This window comes from Brienomyrus brachyistius, chromosome 17 (genome assembly GCF_023856365.1).
Source record: "Brienomyrus brachyistius isolate T26 chromosome 17, BBRACH_0.4, whole genome shotgun sequence".
Classification (NCBI taxonomy): Eukaryota; Metazoa; Chordata; class Actinopteri; order Osteoglossiformes; family Mormyridae; genus Brienomyrus; species Brienomyrus brachyistius.
The window spans coordinates 4,032,531-4,045,012 of NC_064549.1; the positions used below are offsets into that span (position 1 = coordinate 4,032,531).

General features: G+C 45.8%; 1 long non-coding RNA gene across 1 annotated transcript; it reads left to right on the plus strand.

Moving 5' to 3' along the window:
* The first annotated feature begins 228 nt into the window (after nucleotides 1-228).
* LOC125712334 (uncharacterized) lies at nucleotides 229-12,159 on the plus strand. Its single transcript, XR_007383268.1, has 3 exons — nucleotides 229-3,103; nucleotides 3,220-3,923; nucleotides 11,042-12,159. It is a non-coding gene; the product is annotated as an uncharacterized LOC125712334 (long non-coding RNA).
* The last annotated feature ends 323 nt before the right edge of the window (nucleotides 12,160-12,482 follow it).

Sequence of the window (12,482 nt, forward strand, 5' to 3'; positions counted from 1 at the left end):
GTTATCAGACGGGGGGGTTTCACCGATGCCATGACAGAGAGGCAAGTCGGCCCGTTATCAGACGGGGGGTTTCACTGATGCTATGACAGAGTGGTAAGTCAGCCCGTTATCAGACGGGGGGGGTTTCACTGATGCTATGACAGAGTGGTAAGTCAGCCCGTTATCAGACGGGGGGTTTCACTGATGCCATGACAGAGAGGCAAGTCGGCCCGTTATCAGACGGGGGGGTTTCACTGATGCTATGACAGAGTGGTAAGTCAGCCCGTTATCAGACGGGGGGTTTCACTGATGCTATGACAGAGTGGTAAGTCAGCCCGTTATCAGACGGGGGGTTTCACTGATGCCATGACAGAGTGGTAACTCGGCCGGTTATCAGACAGGGTGTTTTACTGATGTCACGACAGAGTGGTAACTCAGCCGGTTATCAGACAGGGTGTTTTACTGATGTCACGACAGAGTGGTAACTCGGTCCGTTATTAGATTGAGCCTGACCCTCATACACAACAATTTTCCATGTGTATCCAGTGGCAGAACTGGCCAGTGCGAATACCCCCATTTAAATGGCTTGTCCTTCATTTACTCTTCCATTTCTATACAAGGCTTGGTGTCCTCCATCTGTTTGTCCACTGCCGGATTTCTCTCTGGTTGAATGGTACAAGCTAAAGTGTTGACCCCATACAGGGGCTTGATCGTCCAGACCCAGGTGTACTGAGAAATTCTGTTTTTGTGTGTGTTCTCCTCATCCAGGTCTAAGTTGGAACGATGAATATCCCACAATATTACAGAAAATCTTGGGATATCAGTGAGTTCGGAAAGAGAATCCAAGCTTGAAATGGGTACAGGCATAGTCAACCAAGTTGCTTCAAATCACTTTATGTCGCATTCATTCTGTCTGGCTCTGATTGGTCTACAGCTTTGGGCCAATGAAAAGCACTGAAACTGCTTTGTAAGACACTTTGTGACGGAATAATTACTGCAGATGGAGAGGCTTTACTGAGGGAAAGTCACTGGGGGGTCACTTTTGTGGCAGTGAACACAAATGCTTATATCTCAGGGACAGAACATTGTAAAAGAAGAAAATTTTAAAATTGCTTTACTCCAAAAACTCAGTTCTAAAATTAGTATTAACCAAAACATTCTTTTTCCGAAACATTAGCCGGCCGTATTACAAAGCATTGCTAATTAATATTTGTAACTAATTATTTGCTGCATTTTGGCTGTGTTCCAATGGATCACAGCACCATACTCTGGAGAATGGACACCACATTTCAATGGTTCATTGCAACACAATGAATTTGCACCACAACAATTAATTCAGGGCAGTGCAGCACTTTTAAACATTTCCATCCCGCACCTCATTGTGACAGCTCGTTGTTCTCATTTCAGTACTCTTTTTTTATTATTTTTTTTTATTTTTAAATTTGCTCTGTTCTATGAATTTAACCAGCTTTCCCCAGTTCTACTCTCCAATCAGCAAGTGCTAAAATCAAACAAAACATCAAACGCTGGAAGTAACATGCAACTGAAGTTTACAGTGCACTCACCCCTCTCACAGAGCAACATCAAAGGTTCACAGTTTTAGACCAGCGGTTCTGTGGTACTGGGGCAAGAACCAGTTTCTTTGGCATTGCACCAGATAGTCAGCAGTGGAAAAGTGCGGAAGCAGTTACAATTTAGGTACCAGCATTGGTTCCGTTTTGGTTGAAAGGGGCTCCCACGTAGCGGCTGATTCTGGGCCAAATCCACCTGCATCTGCTTCAATCTGGGTGCCAGTGACATTCAGGTAGGAGAGTCTGCACCTGAATCTGTCCAGAGTTCTAACTGATTACAGTAGGTCTGTATACACTCTGAAGATCTGGTGTGCATCCACCTGACTATATGCGTATGATCAGTCACTTACCAGATCCGGCACACATCCGCCTGACCATATGCGTATGATCAGTAACTTACCAGATCCGGCACACATCCGCCTGACCATATGCGTATGATTAGTAACTTACCAGATCCGGCACACATCCGCCTGACCATATGCGTATGATCAGTAACTTACCAGATCCGGCACACATCCGCCTGACCATATGCGTATGATCAGTAACTTACCAGATCCGGCACACATCCGCCTGACCATATGCCTATGATCAGTAACTTACCAGATCCGGCAGACATCCGCCTGACCATATGCGTATGATCAGTAACTTTACAGATCCGGCACACATCCGCCTGACCATATGCGTATGATCAGTAACTTACCAGATCCGGCACACATCCGCCTGACCATATGCGTATGAACAGTAACTTACCAGATCCGGTACACATCCGCCTGACCATATGCGTATGATCAGTAACTTACCAGATCCGGCACACATTCACCTGACCATATGCGTATGATCAGTAACGCCTCATGATCAGTCCTTAACGCCTCAGGGTGTCCCGTGGTCTGCCGGGTGGCCTCAGGGCGTCCCGTGGTCTGCCAGGTGGCCTCACTGTTGGGCTCCCCCTTTCCCATGTATTGCTGCTTCTCTCTAGATTTCTGTCAAAGGCCTTTTTCACAGCATTCATTACCTTTCCCAGGCTGGGCCATAGGATGGCCCATCGAGATTAATAAAGCGTAAAATGCTAGACCACCCACACACCTACCCTCCCCCCCAATCTGTCTGTTCCCCTGCTGTGTATCATAGGAGAGGGAATAGAAGCATAGTGTTGGGAAGACACATAGCTAAGTATCATAGTGCAGGCATCTAGAAGTATAGAGCAGGCACGTAGCTATGTCACAGGGCAGGAATCTAAAAGCATAGCGTAACTCAGGCACATAGCTATGTCATAGAACAGGGATCTAGAAGCATAATGTATGATAGGCACATAGCTATGTCAGAGGACAGGGATCTAGAGGCATAAGGCAGGGATATAGAACCATAGTGTAGGACAGGCACATAGCTACACTATATTGCAAATAAATTGGAACACCGCTGGGGACAATTCAGGTGACAATCCAGAACCACAAAGGCAGCTGTCAGAGCTGCAGTCCCCATCCGCACAGACACCCCGGACCAAGCCTTGCTACCGGAACCGCGAGCACTTCGCCACTATCCAGACCGCCTCCCTGGTAAGTCCCCTCCCCCCCCCCATGCAGGTGACATCACTCCTCCCTGCGTGTCAGTGAGGGGACGATCCGTCCCATCTGTGCCTCCGTCCAATCCATCCCTCTGGCCCCATCCCCAGGTAACGCGGCAGGAACAGGACTTTGAGCTGCGAGAGCAGATGTCGGCAGGGACGGATTATGGGTTGTGTGGCCCCTGGGCAAAACGTTCGCGAGGGCCCCCCCCCCACCACCACCACCAGCACCACCACCACAACCACCACAATTCAAGGGCCCTTGGAATGTAGGCCCTCTAAAATAGACAAACGTAAATACATTGTTGATAAGCGTTGCAAATTGTTTTGGGCTAGGGGCCCCATGGGCCCCCTGCACCCCAAGGGCCCCTGGGCAGCGGCCCCGCTGGCCCAGTCCGTAATCCATCCCTGGATGTCGGGATACAAGTGCATGTGGAGGCAGCACCAGAAGCAGCTGATGGCGCTAGAGAACAAGCTGAGGGCCGAGATGGACGAGCACCGGCTGAGGCTGGACAAGGAGCTGGAGGCCCAGAGGAGCAGCTTCTGCGGAGACATCGAGAAGCTGCTGAAGAAGCAGCAGGCCTCCCTGGAGAAAGATGTAACGTAGCCTCTCTTATGTGCCACCATCATCATCCTCATCATCGTCGTGATCAGTCCCCCTAACCATACCACCCCCCACACGGGCTAAGACGGTCGCTAATGACGAGAGGAAGTACCAGCAGCATATTCAGAGCCAGCAGAAGAAGGAGCTCAGCAGCTTCCAGGAGCTACAGAAACGAGAGTATAAGCTACGTAAGGAGCAGCTCAAAGAGGTAAGATGCTAACACAGCTAGCGAAACAAACACACACACACTGGTTCCACAGCGAGAGAAGCACATGTGTGTTAGTATGCTAAGTGTCTTTCTGCATTAGGCAGGTGTATGCATATGCCTGCACACACAGCGTATATGCAGAGGCAGTGAGTGGCTGAGCGTGCTAAGTGGCTGTGACACACACACTTTTTTTGTCCCCAAAAAAAAAACACATACACAATATACAGAGTATACAGAGAGATGGTGAGTGGCCCAGTGGGCTAAGTCTTTGCGCCTGTGATCAGAAGGTTGTTGGTTTGAGCCTGCCTTCAGCAGAGTAGTTACAGGGAAGGCCCTTGAGCACACTGACTGATGCTGTGTGTGTGTGTGTGTGTGTGTGTGTCTGCAGGATCAGGCAGTGTGTTCAAGGGCCTGCCCTGTAACTACTCACTGCTGCAGTGGCTCACTGCTACTGTTATAAGCTCCTGTTGCTGGAGTCGCATGCATGTCTCCCCTCATGCTATGATGCTGCACATATTACAGGATATACTTACTCTCCACTTCCTAATGCCTTATTATTGATTATTCCCATACATCTGTTCTACTAAGTCTGTGGGTTAACATGCAAGTGAGAATTTCACTGCACTTGGTACATGTGACAATTAGACTGTAGTCCCTGAGACTCTAAGCAAGTAGTAATGAAAGGTGGATGGATGGACACCGCCTGTATTATGGGTGACGGTGACGATGCTTGAACTGCTAAACACTGCAGGTAACCGGATCATTGTTTCTGGCACCTTATATGGGTCACGTGTGACGCCTTAAGTTTCATAAAAGCTTGGATGCTCAAAGCTAAGAAACTACAGATGAAAACCGTAACTGAAACAACATTGACACACTAATGAAAGTCAAACGGAGATCAAAGGCCTGATGCATAGGTAGCGTAGCCGGACATCGGCGCCCAAACTCGCACCTTCATCACTGCCAAACGGGGGCTGTATAAACCAGCGGCAAAGGAACATCAAGTGGGACACAAATACATGAAAGAGCCTCGTGTTTCATCTGCTTCTGTTGCATCATAACCATAGATACAGTTCATGAGTCAACATGTACTGTGTCTATTGTAGAGTTTATTTGTTAGAGTGCTGGACACTAAGGGATACATAACAGTGGGGCAGGACAGGACAAGCTCATTGGCTGATCTGCTGACTACAGTCACAGCAAATAACAAGGAGAACTTCGGTAGACTTTTCTGCAGTATGTACCTGCAGTAACTGCATGTTTGCATTATTTACATGTATATTACTTATTACTCAAGATTTTTAATTGTTACCAGTCTGTGCAATAAACAAGGTAGAAAGACAACATAAAATAACATAAAATAACAAATAAGTATTATAATTACAGAAACAAATTTAAAAAGATATAAAAAAGTAACAAATAATAATAATAATAATAATAATTCACAATGGCATGTAATATTCAAGAAATCTGTCACAACGACTTTTGATGATTTTTGCAAAGGAATTGAAAAACATAAAACCCCAAAACAGTGAGCAAACGGAAAGCGTATCCCAAAACCCCTTAAAAGAACAAGATCCATGAGCACCTCCAGGAAAACAGAGTGTATTTAAAGAACAAATAACAAATCAGGCATAAACAGTGTATACAAGAGTCGTGCTGATGGAAGACAGCAGTGCAGGCCGAGTGGGCGAGCACCCCCACCCCGCCGATCGGGCTGGATGCCACGGAGTGAAGCCTCCGGATCCGGGACGACACCGGCGAGCACCCCCACCCCGCCGATCGGGCTGGATGCCACGGAGTGAAGCCTCCGAATCCGGGACGACACCGGCGAGCACCCCCACCCCGCCGATCGGGCTGGATGCCACGGAGTGAAGCCTCCGGATCCGGGACGACACCGGCGAGCACCCCCACCCCGCCGATCGGGCTGGATGCCACGGAGTGAAGCCTGAGTCACAATTTAAATGCATAGCTACATTGTCTCGTGCAAAGGCTTCATTTTACCTTAGCGACCATATTCTGTCACGCTGCCCTGAGACGGACTGGGGCTTCCGGAGATGAGCGTCAGGTTCGGTGCACCCCTGCACTGGAGGAGTAGTTGCACGCTGAATGGATTTCCATAATCATAGATGATCGTTTTAATTTATTATTAAATATCATTAATATCATACCCAACACATGGTTTTAATTCACAGCCACATTCTCAGTCTGACTGGCAGATTCAAGTCACAGCTACTGTTTGTGGGCTGCTGATGGGATGCATAACAGGCAACACGAATGCAGATAAATCAATGAATCCTCAGAGTGATGTGGAAGGAGATGGGGGGGGGGGGCACATGACCCACAGTAACAGGCAGCTGAGAGACAGTTATCTGTGGCCTGTACTGCGAAGTGGGGATACTGGCTAATCGGGGTAACTTGTCGGATTTAAGGTACCACAGTTTAAATGGACTTTATATTCATTCACTTACATTTTGCCCAGACTCCCTTAAATCCGATAAGCCAGTATCCCGGCTTCGCAGTACAGGCCCCTGGTGGGAGGCCCCATAAACACTCATGTGCTGATAATAAGGAAGCGACACCGCTGCAGGCAGCAGGGTCGTCTCCAATCAGCATCTCCCAAACAGAGTAACCATGGAACAGGCATGATCTTACACCCACGGTTAACCGTCTGCCCCCAGGGACGTCGTAAAAGCAGCTTGCCTCAGTGTCTGGGTCTTCCACTGACGTCACGGCAGCGAAAGTCATTTTCTGACTTCAGTGCGAGCAGGTTTTTTTTTGTCTTTTCTTTTTTTATAAAGGCACACCCCAGTAAAACAGCAGGACACCTCTTATTTACTGACTGCAAACGAACCCTTAAAGGGCATGTCATGGTGGAAACTGAGGAGTACAACTGACACTTATAAAATTCTGCAAGTGTAACCCCCTGTATCCAGGATATGTCATCTGATCCACAATCCGACTCGCTGTAGGCTGGACCCAGAGGTCAAAGGTCAATATTAGTGTCGGTGCCTTCCCAGGCATTTTTAAACATGGACTAGCACATTGGACAACCCAGGCTCCTCCTCTCCTTCCTTGAATAATAATGTTCACTGACTGAAATGGAGTGAGGTCAATAAGAGAAAGTCGTCTCTCAAAAGGTCATTCAATAAGGTTCTGCTCTCATTGTGAGCACGTTGTTGTGAGACACTCTAGTGCTTCAGGCGGTGTGGTCACTCTGAGGTTTCAGTCCGGCCCCAAACTCTCTATGCATGTGTGTTGATTACGTTTATATTACATTGTGGGGACCAAATGTCCCCTCAAAGATCTGTGAATGCAATCTAAAAAGTAAAAATGCCAAAAGTCTCACATTTTATTTGGTTACTTATGGTTAGGGTTAGGGCTGGGTAGGAGTTAAGGTCGTCATGTTGGGATTTGAGTTTTCCCCATAGAAATGAATGGAGAGTCCCCACAAAGATATAATTACAATCCTGTGTGTGTGTGTCTGTGTGGCTTGCATGCTGTCTGCATGTGTTTTCTCCAGGTACTCAGCCTTCCTCCTATAGTCTAAACTTGTGCAGTTTAGGTGAAACTAGCTGGGTCACTCGCCTGTGAAACAGGCCCCCAATATTTTTAGCAAATGGCTCTACTGAGATTGAAAAAAAAAATCTAGCAGAGTGAGGGATGGCAGAGACATGGTGACCAGCGGCCTTGAGCGCCTGTCTGTCGGGAGGCTGCCGCAGCAGGAAGCCAGATCACATGCTCTGATTTTGCTCTGTGAATGTTTCTTGGTTACTGTTCAGGTCCTGGTTGTCATCAGCGGTAATACACCTCTCAGGATGGGATTTGCAGAAATCCAGGATTTTTACAGCGAGCAGATCTGACCTTATCAACAAGAAGCCTCTTTCCCCAATTACAGCGGTTCTGCGCTTATATTTAAATAAGATAAATTGTCTGCAACTGCAATGTGTACTTCATCAAAATTTTATAACCCTTAGTCATGCCTTCAAAAACTTACTTTTCCTCAAGTCACCGGACCACTGTTCTCCAGAGACCTTATTCTCGCTCTTGCTGTTGTGGTGGAGTGTTTGGATGCATCCTGCAGTGTCCCCTATGTGCACACTGTCACACTGTAAACATGCTGTCTGGGTCTATACGGTGATCACAAACTGGATCACTGGCAGCCGGCCGGATTAAGCAAGAGTATCTCAGGAACGCTCTTCCACCTAACTGAGCAGAAGCCAGCCGGATTCCAGGGATGCCCACGGCTCCACGCTGGCCTCTCCGGGTTCAGTGACGGGAGACAACACACACATGGCTGCCATATGAAAGTTCTGGGCTGCCATTTTACTGCAGTCATTTAAAAGCATTGCAAGACACAAGCTACAAGCTACTTTCTTTACATGTGGTGGAATTTTACGAGATGAATATGGATGTCGAAGTGAACTCCATGACCGCCAAATTATCAGGGAACGTCGCCTCTGATTTGGTAAGACTGTCCATGTCTAATCTGTTAACTCCAAAATTTTATTTGATTACATAAATTTAGCTTTGGTTTAGTTCTTTGTTCTGAAAACCTTAAAAACATACCTAGAGAGAGATTACCAGAGGATATTTAGGACTTATCCAGTTGACTCTGTAGAGTCTCCGGAATAAAACTGCGATGAAATTTTCTTTCTCTAATACTCCCTTTGCCAGATTAAGCACTTTTGTCAGAGAAGCCTTATTTTGCAACTGGCTGTACTTGGAGAATGTTACAGCTGTAACAGACGGCGCCGTCTGACTGGCACGTGCCGGCAAGACCCCGGAAGGCAGCTAAAGCAGTAGCCAAAGAGCTGAGTATCTGATAACGTTGCAAAGGAAAACACTGTAAGATTCTCCATCCCACACAAGACGAAAGAGTCAGTCAAGCACATCAATAATAAGAGGAAAATAGCTACATCTAAAAGTCTCACAAAGTATCTGACTTGCTCCCAGAAGTTTCCAGAGTTGTACTATGACCAAAATCATAACAACTCTGGATACCTTTCACACTGCTACCAGTAGGGAGAAAAAACCTTATAACATCTTATAAAATAACTTGTTTCTGTTGGTGTGGGAAATCAGGCACTTTTTGGTGTCCTGTCCTATTATGAGTTTGATCAGATTAGTCAAGGTGACAAGTGTACTACATAGTGTACAGCATCTGCGGAACTGGATTACTGGAGCATATGAATGTGTGTATTTACAGACATTCGGTGTCCCAACAGAATGTGGGAACAGGAACAATGTCTTTTTACGAAAAAAAGCCCACAAAAGGAGCAAAATGCAGGAACCCATGTGGTCTTCACAGCTCTCTTCAGGAATCTTTAATTCCCATAGCAATGTGGGATTCCAGTGCTTAGGAAGTTCCTCAACTGTAAGAGTTTTACTCACACAATAGTCAACTGTTTACTGGCATTTCTATGGAAACTGTCAGCACAGTTTGGCTACTAATGACCGCTGTTATGTTATTATACAGACAGGTGTAAAAGTGAAGACAAGAAGGTTACCGCTGTACTGAAATCAATTCATATAAGGCCAATTATAAAATCCACTTTAAGCTGCTTGCCTTAACTAGTACTACATATAATACATATCTTTCATTAAAATAATATTATACTGTTATTATAAGCAGAATTTCAAACTGTGAACATAAGAGACATTGAGTTTGCATTAAAATGGAGTCAGTGCAGGCAGCCTAGAATCCAGGTATAAGTCAATCTGTCACCCAAGTGGTCTGAATGTCACAATGTAGTTTGGAAACAGGTTTGGCTTCGACTCTCACGTTCACGTCAAGTCACTCGATTCTCATTTCGGATACGGGAAACAGAACTGCATAAAAATTGTTTTCTGATTATAAATTCACTTAGCTAGTTTGGCTTTCAAAATGTTTCAACGATGATTTAAAATAGGTATACAAAACAGAATTAGTATTTACAGTGTATTAGTGTCTACAGGCACCACCATCCTCAGAGTGAATTCGGATTCAGAGTGAGCCGAGCAGACGGGCACTCATCCCGAACAGGTCCGGGAAAAGGCTTGCGGAATAACAGTATGGGGTGGGGCTTATCCCTGGACCACCGTGAGCCCGTCAGGCTTCCCAGTTACCTTTCAAACCAGAAAGTCGCAAGTAAACGGAAGACCAGGTGAGCCTGGGACCGGGCCAGAGCAGTGACTCAGCAGACAGGGGAAAAGGAAAACAGCCCGTCTATCGGTCTTCGGAAGATCCCCGCCTCTGCCGCAAGGAGCATGTAGCATTCTGCTGTCCTTAGAGCTTAAAGCCGCCAGCGTTATTGGCACCGTCAGAGCAGTCTCACCTGTGTCAACTGTCTGAGCTCTGAGTGCATCTCATGGCAAATGGATTGGAGTCTGCTGCATGAATAAAGCGCAAGTATAAAATGTATGAAGGAGTAACAGTTAGCGAACGCGCGTCTCTCCAACCAGATCCAGATGTAAACTAGCAGGACCCCGGCCTCCACAGCCAGCTCCAGCCTCTGTCAATGGCATCACGGCAGCAGGAGGACAAACGCATTCGGTGCGGATCCTCGGCAACCTCCGGGCCAGTGGCTCAGCTCAGCGGCTCATTCCAGACCCTCCAGGAATGTTTTTTTTGTTAGAAGTAACTGCGTACAGGAATAACCCTTTGTGACCTTCCAGAGGAGGTGCGACCTTGGTCAATTACTCAGGGCAAACAGCAAAAGAACTTATAATGAAATGCTTTCTGTGCTAAATTTGGATTTAAAATATTCAAAGTAGCTAAAGCCCTGTGGCATCCACAGCTCTCCTCAGGATCCCCTGCGAGACATTTGCATATTGTTATTACAACAACAATATGGGACTCAAGATTTTAGTGTCCTTGACTGTGCGGATTTTGTTCACATAATAGTCTTCTGTTTGTTGCTGTTGCTATGGAGACTGCCCACACAGTTTGGCTGAGAATCAAATATAAAATCTGGCAAGGAAGCTATCCTATTTCAAAATAATCCTGTAGATAAAAAGGGATTAAATATTCCTGAGATCCTTCACAGATCAAACTCTTTTCATCATCATAATAGAGTCTGTAGGGTTGCGTATGGCTGTCTAACTTTTAACCCATTACGTCTGAAATGTTTCTACAGAGAACTGGCTCAAGAGGTTTGCGTTCCGCTGGGGTGGTTTGGGGTCCCTCCTTCCACCAAAAGGGAGGCCAGCATAGGTGATGGGAAGACAGATGGATGCTAAGGCAGACTGGCTGAACTGTAGGCTCTGAAGCAGGAGACACAGATGGGTGACACGTCAGTGGGGACATGAGAGGGTTATCTGGAAAATTAGGCTGGAATAGCTGAGGTCTGAGAAATGTGTTACAGTAAGAGGCAAACAGCACCTTTTATACAGAATAAAAATGGCCATCACCAGCGGGAAGCTCAACAAGTGTATCGAGTCATCTATCATGCATGTGATTTATTATGTATGTGCATGAATATGTGTGTGTGTGTGTCAATACTAGCAAAACACACCAAGAGCACGGTACAGGGAACAAAATGTTTTTTTCAACATGAATAATACTGGGAATAAGGATACGGAAAATATGAATCTCTTCAGGAAGTACACAAGACCTTTTTAAAAAAAGGCACTGACTTTCTGATTATCAGAATTGTTAAAGTATCGTCTTGGCAAAGTGACGAATGCGAGACTCGGCGGCAGAAGCAGACTTTGAATTCCAGAAGTCTGAGCGGACTTTCCATTCTTTCACTGCAGACGTCTTTCCATCGCGTTTTTTCGGGGAGTAGTGGAAAACTCAACCTGACACCAGTGACAGAAAAAAAAGCCCAAGTGACCTCTGTGACATTTTCCAGTGGTCCTGATGTCAGCCAGGAGTCGTGGCCAATTTGTCTCGGCGACAGACCACTTTAAGGCTCCGTTTGATTTACAGGAACTGTGACCAGAAGATCTTTTCTTAAGAAACTATTGAGAAGGTTCTAGCTCCTGCCAAGTATGAGCACAGTGCGGGGATGATGTGAGGTCGTCCACAAACTGCACCTCTGTCACCAGAGACGTTTTGCTCATAAATAACTCATTTAATTTCACTTACAGTTTACTCTCTCTGATAGATGTGACTATGATTAAGAGTTTTGAAAGGACATTTCTTTGGTCTAGAATTCCCTCAGACAAATACACAATAAACTCAAGCAATAGAAAACGTTTTTCTCGTGAGATTTTTTAATTGTATTAATTCCAAAACAATTATCTCCTGTGCTTCATAACATGAAATTATCTTTGTCCGGGAAGTGTAAAAGTGTAATTAAAATCAAGTTATACTGCAATGTTAATTTACCGACTATAAAGTATTTTACAACTATAAAGTATTTTACAGATGTTCCACAAACCAAACACCAAGAAAATACTATGTCATTACACTGCACTTCACTGTAAACGTGCCCAGTACTGTTCCAGTGATAAAGCATGCTGGTGATTTTGCTAACACAGCAAGAATCAAAAGGGATTTTACTGTAAGAAGTAACACAGGCCCCATGTTGGCAATAGAGGGCCAAACAAATGAAGTCTTAGGGGTAACTTTAA